Source organism: Mesoplodon mirus (genome assembly GCF_964341445.2).
Source record: "Mesoplodon mirus genome assembly, chromosome: 6".
NCBI lineage: Eukaryota > Metazoa > Chordata > Mammalia > Artiodactyla > Ziphiidae > Mesoplodon > Mesoplodon mirus.
The window spans coordinates 40886353-40903972 of NC_138982.1; positions in this window are offsets into that span (position 1 = coordinate 40886353).

Consider the following 17620-nt stretch of genomic DNA (forward strand, 5'->3'; position numbering starts at 1 on the left):
TTGGGTGGGGGAGAAAAGGAGCCCTGGTAATGTTTTCTGCCCAGACCGTGGGCTAATGTGAGATGATGGTCACCAGAGGCACGTGCCAGTGCCAAGATGGAGAGAAGGAAGAAGGGTCACACCCCATGCTGACGCCTGTAAACTGATCTTTCTCAGGCCCTCCAGAAAAAGTGAGCTATTCTCCTCCTCCCCTCAGTAAGGGGGCTATATGGTTGACTGAGTGCTTTTATTATTAGGACTATTTTAATATTCGCTGACTACCTTAGACAGACAGGCCACTGGTGAAACTATGCTAACAAGGGCTTGCTCAAGGGAGTTTGCATTCCAAAGTGCCGGGTAGAACAGCCCATAAAGGGTTTCCAAGCACCTGGGCCCCAGGTAGAGCCATGGCTCCTAACCTTTCGACATCATTCAGTGGGAAAGAGTGCGCATTTTAACCCAAAGAGCTCTGGGTATAAATCCTTGCTCTGAAGCTTACAGTCTGAAGGTACTTGGGCTGTGGTTTCTGTAAAATGGGGATATTAATACAAACAGGAATCATGAAATTAAATGATACTGTGTCTGTAAATCACTTAGAAGAGTGTCTGACAAAAGTAGCTAAATGGTAAATATTAACATGACCAAGAATCCCCTATATGATTACTTTTCCCCCATGAACCAATGTTTGAAAATATGCTTGAAAAAGAAACTGTTTATTCTAGAATAGAAGGATTTTTTTAAGTCTGTGATATAGCAGGGGCAACTAGAGTTTTACCTACACCCGAATGGGTAGCCTTATTGAGTATAAATATTCCATAACCAGTAGAATTAAAAAAAATACTTAAAAGAGCATACATACCCTCATTTAATCATTATCAGAGAGACCTCTCTACACTAAAATACGATTTTTAAGTGATAATAAAAAATATTTTACATAGTTCTTAATGCAAGAGAGAGAATGAGAAAGGCAGGGGGAGAGAGAGAGATTGAGAGAGAAAGAGAAAGAGGAACAAGGGAAAAGGATTAGAAATAGGTCATTACTCTGGGAAGAATCATCTATTAAGAAAGTTATTTTAGTGACAGCTCAGGAAGGGATTACTTTTTTCCACTTAATAATGATTCAGTCATAATATTTAGTGTAAAAGACTAAAATCAGTATTGATAAAACATCCTTCAAGTCTATATTAAAATAATAACTTCTGTGACTAAAATTTGTTGTTTTCTAATTGATTTGTGTTCAAAAGTATAAACTGTAAATATAAATGTAAAATCATTTGTAAAACCATGTGTGGAATATGTCTATTTACTGCCATAAATAAAGTATATATGTTATCAGTAGTTATCATTAGTTTGTGAGCGGCATTACAATTGCTTTTTATTTTATTTATTTTATTTGACTTATTTCACTTAACGATTGGGGAAAAGAACACTTAGTTTTTAAAGTACTCATTCAAAGAATGGAATTACCTATGGTGCAAGGCAGCTACAATGCACACATGCTGCTTTGGTGAGTCACAAGTGAATCTGTCCCTGTGCCCTAAAAGCTAAAATGCTCATGCTCTGTTGATCTGGGAGGGAAACCAATTCCAAAAGCACATGCCCATTACAGGAAAAGTCCTGGACTTGGCTGCTAGCTTGCCACCCAGGGACCTTCCACAATGTACTTTTCCTGCTAACAGTGCACCCCAGGGCAATGGTTCTTAAACTTGAGTGCACAATGGAATCTCCAAAGCCACGTGTTATAAATGCAGACTTGGGAACTCCACCCTCAGAGATCTGGATTCGGGAAATTGGGAATGGAAGTCAAGAGTTCACATTTTGTAAATGTCTTGTATAAAATTCTGATTCTGAACCAGATGACCATGCCTTGAGAGACTAAGAAGAAGAGAAGAAAAATCAGCATTAAAACCAGCATATTACTTAACAGACTCATATACTGTAGCTCAAAGACAAAGCTGAGGGAGGGGCACACCAGAATTACATCTTTGGTACCAAAGTCTTCCCTAAGTAGTACCATAACAGGTCCCAAATCCAAATATCAGGACTTAATGAAGAAGGTGAAGTAAAGGAAAAAACACTGAGTTCCACGCATGCACTATGTATGCAAACACACACCAGTACACATATATCTCTGGAAATCAGATATTCCTTCACAGAAAATATATAGGGTGTACCTTAATTTATTTCATTCCCCAAATTGTACTGGATGTCTTATGTGGTTAAGGATTGGGAGACCATTAATGTGACTATAGAGCAGTTCCTGAATCAAAGTATAGTACTTTTAGAGAATAACGTAAGACAGGCATGCTTAAGGGTCCATTTCTGTGGGTGAGGCCATAATATGATAGGAGATCCAAGAAAGGAGAGACATGCAAACTAACCAATGAGTAAGAAGGACTCCATGGGTGGAGTGTGAGTGCACTTCAAAGGAGGAGACAAATGTGTTGGGAGCTGTGAGCACGGAGGTGCACATGCAGAATAAACCATTCACGAGTCTAGAAAACAAACTTATGGTTACCAAAGGGGAGAGTGGTATGGGGGACAGGTCAAATAGCCATCTGGGATTAAAAAATACACACTATTATATATAAAATAGGTAAAAAACAAGGACCAACTATATAGCACAGTGAACTATACTCAGCATCTTATAATAACTATGATGGAAAAGAATCTGAAAAAAGAAATTATATATATGCATATATGTGTGTGTGTGTGTGTGTGTGTATATATATATATATATATAGATATATATATATATATATAACTGAATCACTTTGCTGTACACTTGAAACTAAACATTGTAAATTAACTATACTTCAATAAAACAAAAACAAAAAAACAGTCATGAGCCTATGTAATTAAATCAATTCTTCTTTCTGCCCATGCTCTAGATTCCAATACTTAGCTTTATCTACTCAATCCTGGTTTAGTTCCATTCCACTCAGTACATATATACACATAGCCTGCTCTGGTCAACACTATGCTAGGTCCTGGAGACACAGAGAAAATAGAATATGGAAGACCTGGTTCCTGTCCTTGAGAAGCTACAGTGAGTGGACCAGAGTCCGGCACATGAGAGGAAGTGAAGAGCTCCGTCCAGGCAACCCTGAGTACAGTCTTAAGTGATAGTATGACTTCCAATAGTAGTACACGGGCACATTGGTTAAAAACATGCAGGGATTCCCATTATAGTATAAACACAAAGGACCATCATCCCTCTGCGTGTGACCCAGTAGTGTTTATAAAATATTTTCAAATACATTATCTCATCTAAGCTCCATGAAGACAGACAGCTTTATTTTATTCATCAATGCACCCCAAATGCTTAAAATTCTGCCTGGCCTATAGTAGGCTCTCAACAACTAGATGATGAATTTCATTTAATCCTCAAAGCCCCCATGTTCGACAGAAGAGATAGTAAAGGTGAGCTTGCTCTTTCTGAATCATCTAGGGTCCCTTAGGATAAATACTGGGCTGGCAGAAGTGGCTCAATCATCTTTGCAGCTCCAGAGCTTTTTGTTCTGCAGGATCCCTAAGACATTGTGGTCCATTCGTTAGCACTGTGTTCCCACTCACCCAGTATGTGCATTACTCCTGGTTGAAGATTTAGAGCCACCTGGTGATGAAGTGAGTGGTGCCCTCAGTCCAGCACCCTAACTGTCGGTCTCTGCTCAGCTGGAAATACTGCAGTTGTCCCTTTGGCCTGCAGGTGGAAGTAGCTCTGCATTTTCAGTTGAGAAAAACAGCAAGTTGTTTTTGTGCTAACTGTTGTTTCTGTTAGGGTCACACACTGTTCCTTCTATGTTCATTATACGTCCTTAGGAGGAATAAGCTGATTTATACCACATCTTATGAATAATCTTCTCACTCCTTTTTAATTACCCAATGCTCACTGGAAAAAAGTACATAATAAAATCATTTGTTGTTGTCAAAGGCCATACTGCCTATAACTAAGGGCAAAATGAACCAGGGGTTAAAATGTTTGGACCTCAGAGTCAGGCAGACCCAAGTTCAGACTAAGCCACTTAACATACGTGAGGTCTCGGGCACACTACTTGCTACTTAATTAATAGCTGGCTCAATAAAATGAAAATGACAAGTTCTGTCTAAGATGGCTGTGAAAAATAAATAACATTTGTAGAGGTCTTAATACAGTGCCTGGGACATAATAAACAATCAATAAATTATAACTATTATTGTTTTTATGTTGCAATCTTGCTCTTCTACATATGTGCCATATATATCTATATATATATATATATATATATACACGTGTGTATAGGTATGTATACGTGCTATATGCATATATGTACATACACATAGATGTCATAGATACATAGATACATAGTAAAACAACTTAAGTGAACACAGAGGAAACAAAAGGTGTAACCATGAAGAAATTTCATTTTTCTTTCCCATGATCCTTTCAATCCATTTGTTTTGGGCCATTTCTTCCCCTGCCTCTAGGATGAAATCTAGGGTAGGTCCCATGACATTTCTGTCATTCTTAGGTAATATAAATTCTTTTGGTCATTTAAAGGCACAAAGACACAGCCTCATTCCAGTTATGTAAACATCTGTACTCCTGTACAGAGGCCAAGCCCTCTGTAGCCAATCTTCCTTCATGCAGGTCTCTCTCATAGCAACGTGCCTGCCACGGTCTCTGCCCTTTGTATTTCTTGGGCCCGAGACAGCCAGCAGTCCATTATGTCTCTCCAGGTCCAGAAAACAAATACCAGGCTTTCAGTGTAGACAAGTTGGAACTCCTTTCTCTGGGCTTAAAGTAAGGTATTAGAACTATCATTCTCCTCTGTGGTGCCAAGGAAGTGGGACTCCATACATGTCAGTCTCCAAAAAGCTCTCCTAATATTCATCTCTTTTCTTGGAGATAACTTTGTCTTTTTTTGTAGACGGATGGGGAAGAGTAGGCAGGGTGGAGATAGCTGGCCCACTAAGAGTTGCAAAACTGGTTCTAAGACACCTCTTTTGCAACTCCAGCTTGGGGTCCCTCATCTCATTTCAGAGTGTGGCATTTACTGTCTAGTGACTTCAGTCAAAACTGGGACTAAAAAAAAATAAAAATAAAAAATAAAAAATAAAATAAAAAAACAAAAACCTGGGACTAAAATGGTTCCAGTGGAAAATCCTCTACACACACTCATTTAGTGTTAGACTGAAACTCTAGTGCTCATCCTGGCTGGACCACACCTGGATTCACTGAGTTTACTCTGGAGTACCATCATTTAAGAAAGACTGAAGCCCACCTAGAGGAGAAGGTTCCAGTTAGTGAAGTTAGTGATGAGATTGGCAGCTATCTCATATTAAGTATAACTGGAGGAAGTTGGGAAGAAGAGGGTATACTGAATCTAAATAAAGGAGATAGTAAACACGACAGTGGGTTTTAAATAATGGAAGGGTTGTCAAATGGGAAAGGAATAATAATAATAATAATCTTGCTAGGAGGCTTCAGAAAACATAACTAGAAAATATTGTAAAAGCACAGAAAGGCGAAGTTGTGTTCAAATCAGGAAGAATTTCCAAAAATCACAACTGACTGAAAGAGAAGTGGTCTGGTCTGATGGGTTTCTTGATACTGGAGATGTTCAAACAGAGAAAGGATTACCATTGGCAGAGGGTTCATGAATCAGTTCATGATGGGATAATTGTACTCTGATTTGGAGAATGCTTGGAGAGCATGGGGTCCAGGAAAACTTGTGCTCCTAAGTTATCTCTTACCTTACACAGAATTTGAGTCTTTCTTAAGCAAACTTTAACGATGACTCAGTGAATCATTCGTCAAAAATCTCACCTCAACTTCAGCAGCAATGCATGTATCATTACTCATTCTGTAACTTACTTCACCTTGAAAAACAAGATTTTCATCATGATACAGTATGATTAAGCTATCAAGGGTGCTCTAGGGGAACTGCAATGTAATAAACCTGGTATCGAAGGTTAGCATTTTATTCTCTTTGAGGTAACAGGTAACTCATGAAGCCATTCTAACATGAAACTTTTCTCTTCAATGGCCTGCACCCTTCCACATATATCCTTATGTTCATTATTAAATTGGTATTAAATAAATCTATCAGAATCAGGGTTTATTTCACAAGCTGAACTTTCTTCATTTGACTCAAGCGCATTCACTTGAAAATTGTGATTTTTTTCCTCACCATTTTACATTTCCTTCTTCTTGTTTTCTCTCCGCATATTTAAGCATTCACTTAGGGAGTCAGTTTCAGTTCTTCTTTGTAAATTATGAAGGCTATATGAATGGTGAATGTTCAGTGTATACTTAGTCCACATTGAGCAGGAAAATATTGAAATTGTCAGGAAATTGTAGGAGATGTTCTTATAAACTATCAGGTTGTGTCCTTATCATTGCCCTTGTGCTCACCTTTACAATCCAGTTGGCTTAATCGATGTATTCTTAACTCAGCTCATTTGGAATGAAAATTGCACAAAGTCCCTATCTAAGACAATAGATGACTAATTTGGGGTTTCATTCAATACACTGGTGCTAGATGACATCAGTGATAAAAATAATGGTATAAAGTGCCTAGAGGCAGAAGGACAAAGTATATGATGAATAAGCCCTGAGTGCTCTGCTGTGCAGAGAGTTAAGTATATGTTTAGGACAGTAGAGGAAAAGAAAGCTGGAGTGGCAAGTTACAGTCACATTGCAGAAGATCCTCAATCCTAGATTAAGGAGAGTGGATTAACGTGCTATTTGTTGAGAGTCGCTGAAAGTTTTAGACAAGAAAGCGAGAGTGGTCAAGTAGCAGACACGTCAGGTAGCCTCCCTTTTTACTACTACTTATAAAATTAATTCCTTACTGTCCTAATCCTTAGCCTTTAAACCAGAAGATCTGCTACCAACCAGGTGTGGGGAAGCTAATAAAAACAAGTTCTAGTCAACTAATTATATTTTAGGAAAGTATTTCGGGTCCTCCCTCTTCACTCTATCCCTTGCACTTTGCTGCACATCACCCTGTACCACTGCCCTGTCTTCCTGAATCCAGAGCCTTAGTAGTTTATCTGTCATTTAAATCCCAGCACTGACCCCTTGGACTTGGGAGGTTGACGTATTCCCTAGCTTTTACCTTTGGTGCTCCCTAGGGCATAGCTCATGCTCACCCTCCTGGCCAATCTGAGTAACGTCCATTGCATCCTCTGCAGCTCTGGTCCTGGGGACCCTACTTTGTATCAGTTAATTTGCAAGATCTATTTCCTTCTGCCCACCAAGGGGAAGCAACTCCAAGCCTTGATTGTTCCTCTGATTCCTTGGCAGGTGAGCTAAAATTTTAGTAATTTATAAAAAATCCACCAGCCTAATTTTTGTAAATCTTCATAATTTTTTCCAGCAGTATTTTCACAGTCAACTTTGAGCTGGAAAAGCAGGAGGGAATGAGAAGAGAACAGAAAGTCTGAGAAAAGGTCTTGACTCTTGAGGGGAGAGGAGGTAAGGATGGGTCATTTTGCCACTCCCTCCCTGTATCCTCACTGATGTCCCATGTAGGTGACCATTGCCTGAACCACAAATACCCTGTCCTTTCCTGAATTATACCTTTGTTCATGCTGCTTTGTCATCAGGAATGACCCCCAATAAAACCCAAAGTCCACTTATCCCAAACCTATATATCCTTAAAGATGTCTTTTTCATAAAGCCTCTTACTAATAATGCTGGATGAAAATTATCTTTCTAATGTTTCCTCTATACATCTTGTGATAGTTAACTTTCTATGTCAAACTGATTGAGCTAGAGGGTGACCAGATATTTGGTCAAGATAACCGGGTACTTCTGTGAGGGTGTTTTGGGTGAGATTAACATGTAAATCAGTACTCTAAGTTAAACAGATTGCCCTCCCTAATGTGAGTGGGCTTCATCCAATCCATTGAAGGCCTGAGTAGAACAAAAGTTCTGACCTTTCCCTGAATAAGGGAGAATTCTTCCTGTTGGACTGCCTTAGAACTGGCATTTGGCTTTTTTCCTCCCTTCAGCCTTGAATTGAAACTGAACTTGGGTCTAGAGCCTGCCAACCTTAAAATGAGAACTACACCATTGGCCTTCCTGGTTTTCAGACCTGTGCACTTTGTATCTAGTTCTCCTGGGTCACCTGGGTCTTGCCTACTCACCATGCAGATCTTGGGATTTGATTTGCCCACCTCCATAATCGAGTGTGTGTGTGTGTGTGTGTGTGTGTGTGTGTGTGTGTTCATTTCTCTGGAGAACCCTAATACACATCTAATAAGAAGATTATGTATCACCTCTCTTTGCTCATTCAGTCCTTCTCAACAGAGTTTCCATTCTAGACATTATGCAGTTTCTTTCTTAACCTCTGGTTACTTCTGTCTCTTATCATATGTTTATGCTATCTCTTCTAGATGGAATGATTTTTATTTTTCTCACCATTTATTAAAATCCTAATCATTAACCAAGGGATGAATATTAACTTCACAAAGCCTTATATGATATCTCTAGCTCACTCACCTCTCTGTCTGTTTAACATGTAGTCAATAACCACATACTTTAGCATGCCATCATTTCAAGTTTTCTATACATTAGTTTGATGTCTCCACATGATGTTTAATAAACAAACAATCAAAATTCACCAAGTAGAAAGTATGTGTCAGGCACAGGGTTAGTTACTTCATACCCAAATATTAATAAAGCACCATTCAAGAAGTTTGCAGTTGATTGGGAGAAGAGATGAAGAGATAGATAGATAGATAGATAGATAGATAGATAGATCTTGTATTGAAATATATGTTTTTGAAAAATGTTTTAGAAGTATAAATGATGGAGTGATTGATATCTCTAGGCAATCATTACAAAAAGCTTTGTGGAAAAGAAAATGGCTGATTTGGTTCTTAAGTGATAATAATTCGCTAAACATAAAGGGAACAGACAAGGGAAACATCTTGAGCAAAGAGAGAGGTGTGTGAGTGTGCATCACAGTATTGAGAAATGAGTTTGTGACAAGTACCAATAAGCAAGCAGGAATCCTTTTTTATCTTATTTCATTTTTTGCCTGTACTTTAAATGTTCCACAATATCGAGTACAGTGATGGCATCATTGTAGAAGCTCACGTTCTGGGGATGTTTATTTGTTTGTTTAAAATTTTAAGCCCCATAGAAATAAGAACTATGTGAATAGCTTTATTGAATGCTAGGTTTCAATAAATACATGTTGAGTGAATGAATAAATGAATGAATAAGTTCCATGTGCCAGGCATCATGCTAGGCACTAGAAATACATCAAAGAACAAAATATTCTAATGGAGGAAAGATATTCAATAGTATTTAGGCTCTTAATAGATATTTGATGTTTCTCTGTGAGATAAAGCTATAAATTTAGCATGAGTATTCTAAAGAGGTCCTTCAAAGGTGGCCCAGTTATAATATAGCTTATTTGGAATGTATCTTATGTTCTAGATGCATCTAGGGCATTTTAATAGAAAATATTGGGCTGGAATTCCATATACTTGGTTTCAGTCCAAGGTACATTTTAGATTTTCTTAGCTTGTATTACATGAAAATAAAGGACCTTTAATCCTACTGTATAGCACAGGGAGCTATATTCAATATCCTGTGATAAACCATAATGGAAAAGAATATGAAAAATAATATATACATATGTAAAACAGAATCACTTTGCTATACAGCAGAAATTAACACAATATTGTAAAACAAAATAAATAAAATAATAAAATAAATGTTAAAAAGGTCCTTTAACAACTGTCCAGTAATTTGATCATTGTAGATAGCCAATCTATATAACTGAGGCTTAAAACAAAAAAATCAAGTATATTTCTCTACTTATACATCAAATGAGCAAAAAGGTCTATATACCAGTGCTTAAAGAATTTATGAAAAAAACTCAGTATCAACATTCCTAATTTTAATCGTATTTAATTGGAGTTTATAGGCGTTTTCATTTGTATTATTTCATTTTGTATTAAAGACACAATTAGAGAGGCATCATATCACAGAGAGGAAGATAAGGATCATTTGTTTAATTACTTACCCAACCTGATGGAGTTGGAAGGTGGCAAAATCAGGGTTTGGATCCAAGGCAACCCAAGTGGAGCAGAGGCAAGCATCCAATGGAAACTATAAAAGACATTGGAGGTAAGTCAGGGAAATGGAAGTCCTCCTGAGGACAGCAGACCCACTTAAACCTGGCAAGTGTGCAGGGACAGTTTCATTCCACCTGTTACCTGTCCAACATTCTGACTCCTTAATCCTAAAGCAGGAGTCAGATGTAAGATCCGTCCTAACCACCACTGAATAGGAAAGAATCAGGACCTGGCTCTCGTGATATTTGGATTACCATCCTGGTAGGATGAAGGGTCTCTGCTGAAACTATGAAGCATGTCATTTTACTTGTTTGAATTTATCAGTGAAATAGTTTCAACCAATCTGCCCTCAGGGAGGCAGTGACATCACTCATGAAGGGTGGAAAGCTCCATTGTACTTCATGTCCTGTTTTATGAATGTGTATAAACACTGTTCTACCCTCCTTCAGGAAAAATTCCTCCTCTCACTCTTGCCTCTTCTCACTCTTGTCTCCCAAGCCTACCTGCTGAGATGCTCTTCCATCTTCCAGGATCTTCTCAAATGTTATCATTGTTTCAGTGCATTGCAAGGCTCCTATTTTTATGTAATCTCTCTTTTGAATCAATACTAACTTTTAGATTGAATAACATTTATTGAGGGCTTATTACATGCTATGGACTAAGCTAATTGATTTTTGAGTGTTATCTTTTTACATTCCCCCAACAATCATAATAGGTAGTTCTATTATAAACATATACTTTATGGATAAGGAAATAGATGATTAGGGTGATATTGTAACTTAACCCAGTTTTCACAAAAAGCAAATAATGGAGCCAGGATCCAAACCCAGGTCTGACTGACTCCAGGGAAGATGGTCCTGATATCACTATGCACTATAGACTTCCACATTGCATTACCACCATACCTTTTTCTACTAGGTCACTGGAAACCCATGGTTAAAATTGGAAAGCTACCTTGGATTAACAGATGAGGAAACTGAGGTTCCAGGAAAATATCTTATCCTAGGTGACTCAATTGTTACTGAGGTTGATTAGACCCAAAACCCTCCACTTCACACTTTACATAGTGCCTGAGAGATTCATACGGCCATGGAGGGCACCTCCTCATCCTCTTATCACCTGCAGTATTGCACAGATATCTTGTTTATAGCAAGTGCTTAAGAATTCAATTTATTGGAATTTTTTTGTGATCAGAGATCATAATTAGAACACACTGAGATATTACAGCATATCATGATTATTAATTACACACATAGAATACACACTAGTAAGTATAATTTACTTGCATATCTAAGGAGTCGTTAAAACAGAAGAGAAAAAAGTTTTTTTTTTTAACCTGGGACCAACTAAATTCTGTTAAGCTAAACTGATTTACAGAGATAAAACTAACTAAAATTGATAAAGCCCAAAATGGAGCCCAAGAGTGGAAACTCTTATGGTAGAAGGAGACCAGTCATGTGATTCCTCCATTTTAGTGAAATGTTCCAACTACAAAATTCAAACATTAGTGAAAAAAATTATTTGGGGATCAAATGCATTAGAAGTAATTCCTTCATGCGTCCTTTACCACATTGCTCCACATTACCCTTTTAAAGATTCCCATCAGGGCTTCCCTGGTGGCGCAGTGGTTGAGAGTCTGCCTGCCGATGCAGGGGACACGGGTTCGTGCCCCGGTCTGGGAAGATCCCATGTGCCACAGAGCGGCTGGGCCCGTGAGCCATGGCCGCTGAGCCTGCGTGTCTGGAGCCTGTGCTCCACAATGGGAGAGGCCACAACAGTGAGAGGCCCGTGTACAGCAAAAAAAAAAAAAAAAAAAAAAAAAAAAAAGATTCCCATCACTCTAAGGATAAAATACAAAGTGTTTAACATAGCATGCAAGGTCTTTCTCAATCTGACCCTTCTCCGAATCTCTAGATTCACAGGTTATGACTTCTAACATGCAGCAATGTTCCTTTGAACCAATGACTATCTCTCCATCATCTGGAAAAAGCTTTTCCCTCTGCCTGGAAGATCCTTGCCCTTCCCCTCTCCTCACCACTTAACTAACTCCTCTGCCTCTTTCTGGACTCAGCTTTCATTACCTCATAGCTGGTTGACTCTAAAACCTGTTTGCTCAACAGAATCACCTGGGGAGTGGTTACCAAAAAGTAGATACCCGCAGAGATTGTGATTTCCAAACATCATAAATTCTTAAAATATCTCCCAGAGATTCGGGGAATTCACTGCCATAGATAACTTCCCTTTTACATCAGACTGTTATTGTCTGTGTCTCTCCTCCCTATCAGATTAAGAGCTCTTTATCAGCAGAGACATGCCTTCCATTTCTCTAATGCTAGCCGGCATTAGATCAGTAATAAACACTGGATGAATAAATGAAGTGGACAAATCATCAGCATCTTTGCTCAAATTGTTTCCTCTGGCTATACATGAGCATATCTACACCATTATTTTCTGATAACCTTTTCAGATTCTCTTAGTTAAAGTTAATCTCTCCTTGCTGTATATTACTATGGCAGATATTTTTATTTCTTTTTCTCTTGTAACACTTTATAGCCTGATTTATATTTATGTATTTGTGCATGGCTCCCCCTGAATTCTGAGCCCCCGATGTCAGAGCCTAAGTCTTTTTCAATTTTGTGACTTTTTAAGCAATCATCAACATACGCTATCCATACTTGTTGAATTAAACCAAAATTTTAATTTCTTTAGGTTTCTAATCTTTCATATTCCCAGAGCAAAAAAAATCCTTATGACCACATAATATATAACATGCAGAAATACATCCAATAATCTTAAGTTGATCTCATATGCAAAGCTTTTGATTCCCAAGCTTTATGAGGACCACACTCATATCAATGTGATATCTATATTGTAAATGTATGCATATATATATATATATGTGTGTGTGTGTGTATAACACACACACACACACACACACACACACACATCTCCAACAAGAAGAGAGATGAGGTTTCAGACCTTTGGAGTAAGACATAATCTGTACAAGATTGCAACGACACAACATTCTTTTTTTTTTAACATCTTTATTGGAGTATAATTGCTTTACAAAGGTGTGTTAGTTTCTGCTGTATAACAAAGTGAATCAGCTGTACGTATACATATATCCCCATATCCCCTCCCTCTTGCGTCTCCCTCCCACCCTCCCTATTCCACCACTCTAGGTGGTCACAAAGCACCGAGCTATTCTCCCTGTGCTATGTGGCTGCTTCTGACTAGCTAGCTATTTTACATTTGGCAATATATATATATATATATATATATATATCCATGCCACTCCCTCACTTCATCCCAGCTTACCCCTCCCCCTCCCCATGTCCTCTACTCCATTCTCTACATCTGTGTCTTTATTCCTGTCCTGCCCCAGGTTCTTCAGAACCATTTTCTTTTTTTTTTAGATTCCATATATATGTGTTAGCACACGGTATTTGTTTTTCCCTTTCTGACTTACTTCACTCTGCATGACAGACTCTAGGTCCATCCACCTCACTACCAAGAACTTGTTTCTTTTTATGGCTGAGTAATATTCCATTGTATATATGTGCCACATCTTCTTTATCCATTCATCTTTTGATGGACACTTAGGTTGCTTCCATGTACTGGCTACTGTAAATAGTGCTGCAATGAACACTGTGGTACATGAGTCTTTTTGAATTATGGTTGTCTCTGGGTATACACCCTGCAGTAGGATTGCTGGGTCGTATGGTAGTTCTATTTTTAGTATTTTAAGGAAACTCCATACTGTTGTCCATAGTGGCTGTATCAGTTTACATACCCAACAACAGTGTAAGAGGCTTCTCTTTTCTCCACACCCTCTCCAGCATTTACTGTTTGTAGAGTTTTTGATCATGGCCATTCTGACAGGTGTGAGGTGATACCTCACTGTACTTTTGATTTGCATTTCTCTAATGATTAGTGATGTTGAGCATCCTTTCATGTGTTTGTTGGCAATCTGTATACCTTCTTTGAAGAAATGTCTGTTTAGGTCTTCTGCCCATTTTTCGATTGGGTTGTTTGTTTTTTTGATATTGAACTGTATGAGCTGCTTGTATATTGTGGACATTAAACCTTTGTCAGTTGCTTCATTTGCAAATATTTTCTCCCATTCTGAGGGTTGTCTTTTTGTCTTGTTTATGGTTTCCTTTGCTGTGCAAAACATTTAAGTTTCATTAGGTCCCACCTGTTATTTTTGTTTTTATTTCCATTTCTCTAGGAGGTGGGTCAAAAAGGATCTTTCTGTGATTTATGTCATAGAGTGTTCTGCCCATGTTTTCCTCTAAGAGTTTAATAGTGTCTGGCTTTATATTTAGGTCTTTAATCCAGTTTGAGTTTATTTTTGTGTATGGTATTAGGAAGTGTTGTAATTTCTTTCTTTTACATGTAGCTGTCCAGTTTTCCCAGCACCACTTATTGAAGAGGCTGTCTTTTCTCCATTGTATATTCTTGCCTCCTTTATCAAAGATAAGGTGACCATATTTATGTGGGTTTATCTCTGGGCTTTCTATCCTGTTCCATTGATCTGTATTTCTGTTTTTGTGCCAGTACCATACTGTCTTGATTACTGTAGCTTTGTAGTATAGTCTGAAGATCAGGAGCCTGATTCCTCCAGCTCCATTTTTCTTTCTCAAGATTGCTTTGGCTATTCGGGGTCTTTTGTGTTTCCCTAACAATTGTGAAATTTTTTGTTCTAGTTCTGTGAAAAATGCCATTGGTAGTTTGATAAGGATTGCATTGTGTCTGTAGATTGCTTTGGGTAGTATAGTTATTTTCAAGATGTTGATTCTTCCAATCCAAGAACGTGGTATATTTCTCCATCTGTTTGTATCATCTTTAATTTCTTTCATCAGTGTCTTATAGTTTTCTGCATACAGGTCTTTTGTCTCCTTAGGTAAGTTTATTCCTAAGTATTTCATTCTTTTTGTTGCAACGGTAAATGGGAGTGTTTCCTTAATTTCTCTTTCAGAGTTTTCATCATTATTGTATAGGAATGCAACAGATTTCTGTGCATTAATTTTGTATCCTGCTACTTTACCAGATTCATTGATTAGCTCTACGTGTTTTCTGATAGCATCTTTAGGATACTCTATGTATACTGTCATGTCATCTGCAAAAAGTAACAGTTTTACTTCTTTTTTATGAATTTGGATTCCTTTTATTTCTATTTCTTCTCTGATTGCTGTGGCTAAAACTTCCAAAACTATGTTCAGTAATAGTGGTGACAGTGAACAACCTTGTCTTGTTCCTGATCTTAGTGGAAATGGTTTCATTTTTCACCATTGAGAGCAATGTTGGCTGAGTGTTTGTCATATATGGCCTTTATTATGTTGAAGTAAGTTCTCTTTATGCCTACTTTCTGGAGGGTCTTTATCATAAATGGGTGTTGAATTTTGTCGAAAGCTTCTTCTGCATCTATTGAGATGATCATATGGTTTTTCTCCTTCAATTTGTTAATATGGTTTATCACATTGATTGATTTGCATATATTGAAGAATCCTTGCATTCTTGGGATAAACCCCACTTGATCATCAGTATGATCCTTTTAATGTGCTGTTGGATTCTCTTTGTTACTATTTTGTTGAGGATTTTTGCATATATATTCATCAGTGTATTAGCCTGTAGTTTTCTTTTTCTGTGACATTTTTGTCTGGTTTTGGTACCAGGGTGATGGTGCCTCATAGAATGATTTTGGGAGAGTTTCTCCCTCTGCTATATTTTGGAAGAATTTGAGAAGGTTAGGTGTTAACTCTTTTGTAAATGTTTGAAAGAATTTGCCTGTGAAGCCATCTAGTCCTGGGCTTTTGTTTGTTGGAAGATTTTTAATCACAGTTTCAATTTCAGTGGATGTGATTGGTCTGTTTATATTTTATATGTTTTCCTGGTTCAGCCTTTGAAGGTTGTGCTTTTTTTTTTTTTTTAGTTGTGCTTTTCTAAGAATTTGTCTACTTCTTCCAGGTTGTCCATTTTATTGGCATAGAGTTGCTTGTAGCAATCTCTCATGATCCTTTGAATTTTTGCACTGTCAGCTGTTACTTCTCCTTTTTCATTTCTAATTCTGTTGATTTGAGTCTTCTCCCTTTTTTTCTTGATGAGTCTGCTTAAGGGTTTATCAATTTTGTTTATCTTCTCAAAGAACCAGCTTTTAGTTTTACTGATGTTTGTTATCATTTCCTTCAGTTATTATTCATTTATTTCTGATATAACCTTTATGATTTCTTTCCTTCTGCTAACTTTAGGGTTTTTTTTTTTTGTTCTTCTTTCCCTAATTGCTTTAAGTGTAAGGTTAGGTTGTTTATTTGAGATTTTTCTTGTTTCTTGAGGTAAGATTGTATTGCTATAAACTTCCCTCTTAGAACTGCTTTTGCTGCATCCTATAGTTTTTGGGTCATCCTGTTTTCATTGTCATTTGTTTCTAGGTATTTTTTGATTTCCTCTATAATTTCTTCAGCAATCTCTTTGTTATTTAGCCATGTATTGTTTAGCCTCCATGTGTTTGTATTTTTTACATTTTTTCCTGTAATTTATATCTAGTCTCATAGCATTGGGGTCAGAAAAGATAATTGATGCTATTTCAATTTTCTTAAATTTACCAAGGCTTGGTTTGTGACCCAAGATATGATCTATCCTGGAGAATGTTCCATGAGCACTTGAGAACAAAGTGTATTCTGTTGTTTTTGGATGGAATGTCCTATAAATATCAGTTAAGTCCATCTTGTTTAATGTATCATTTAAAGCTTGTGTTTCCTTATTTATTTTCATTTTGGATGATCTGTCCATTGGTGAAAGTGGGGCATTAAACTGCCCTACTATGATTGTGTTACTGTCTATTTCCTCTTTGTTTGCTGTTAGCATTTGCCTTATGTATTGAGGTGCTCTTATGTTGGGTGTATAAATAGTAACAATTTTTATATCTTCTTCTAGGATTGATTCCTTGATCATTATGTAGTGTTCTTCTTTGTCTCTTGAAATAGTCTTTATTTTAAAGTCTATTTTGTGTGATATGAGAATTGTTACTCCAGCTTTCTTTTGATTCCCATTTGCATGGAATATCTTTTTTCCATCCCTTCACTTTCAGTCTGGATGTGTTCCTAAGTCTGATGTGGTTCTCTGTAGACAGCATATATACAGGTCTTGTTTTTGTATCCATTCAGCCAGTTTAGGTCTTTTGGTTGGAGCATTTAATCCTTTTACATTTAAGGTAATTATCGACATGTATGTTCCTTTTTGCATTTTCTTAATTGTTTTGGTTTTGTCATTGTAGATCTTTTCCTTTTCTTGTGTTTCCTGCCTAGAGAAGTTCTTTTAGGATTTGTTGTAAAGCTGGTTTGGTGGTGCTGAATTCTCTTAGCTTTTGCTTGTCTGTAAAGGTTTTAATTTCTCCATTGAATCTGAATGAGATCCTCGCTGGGTAGAGTAATCTTGTTTGTAGGTTTTTCCCTTTCATCATGTTAAATATGTCTTGCCACACCCTTCTGGCTTGCAGAGTTTCTGCTGAAAAATCAGCTATTAATCTTATGTGGATTCACTTGTATGTTATTTGTTGTTT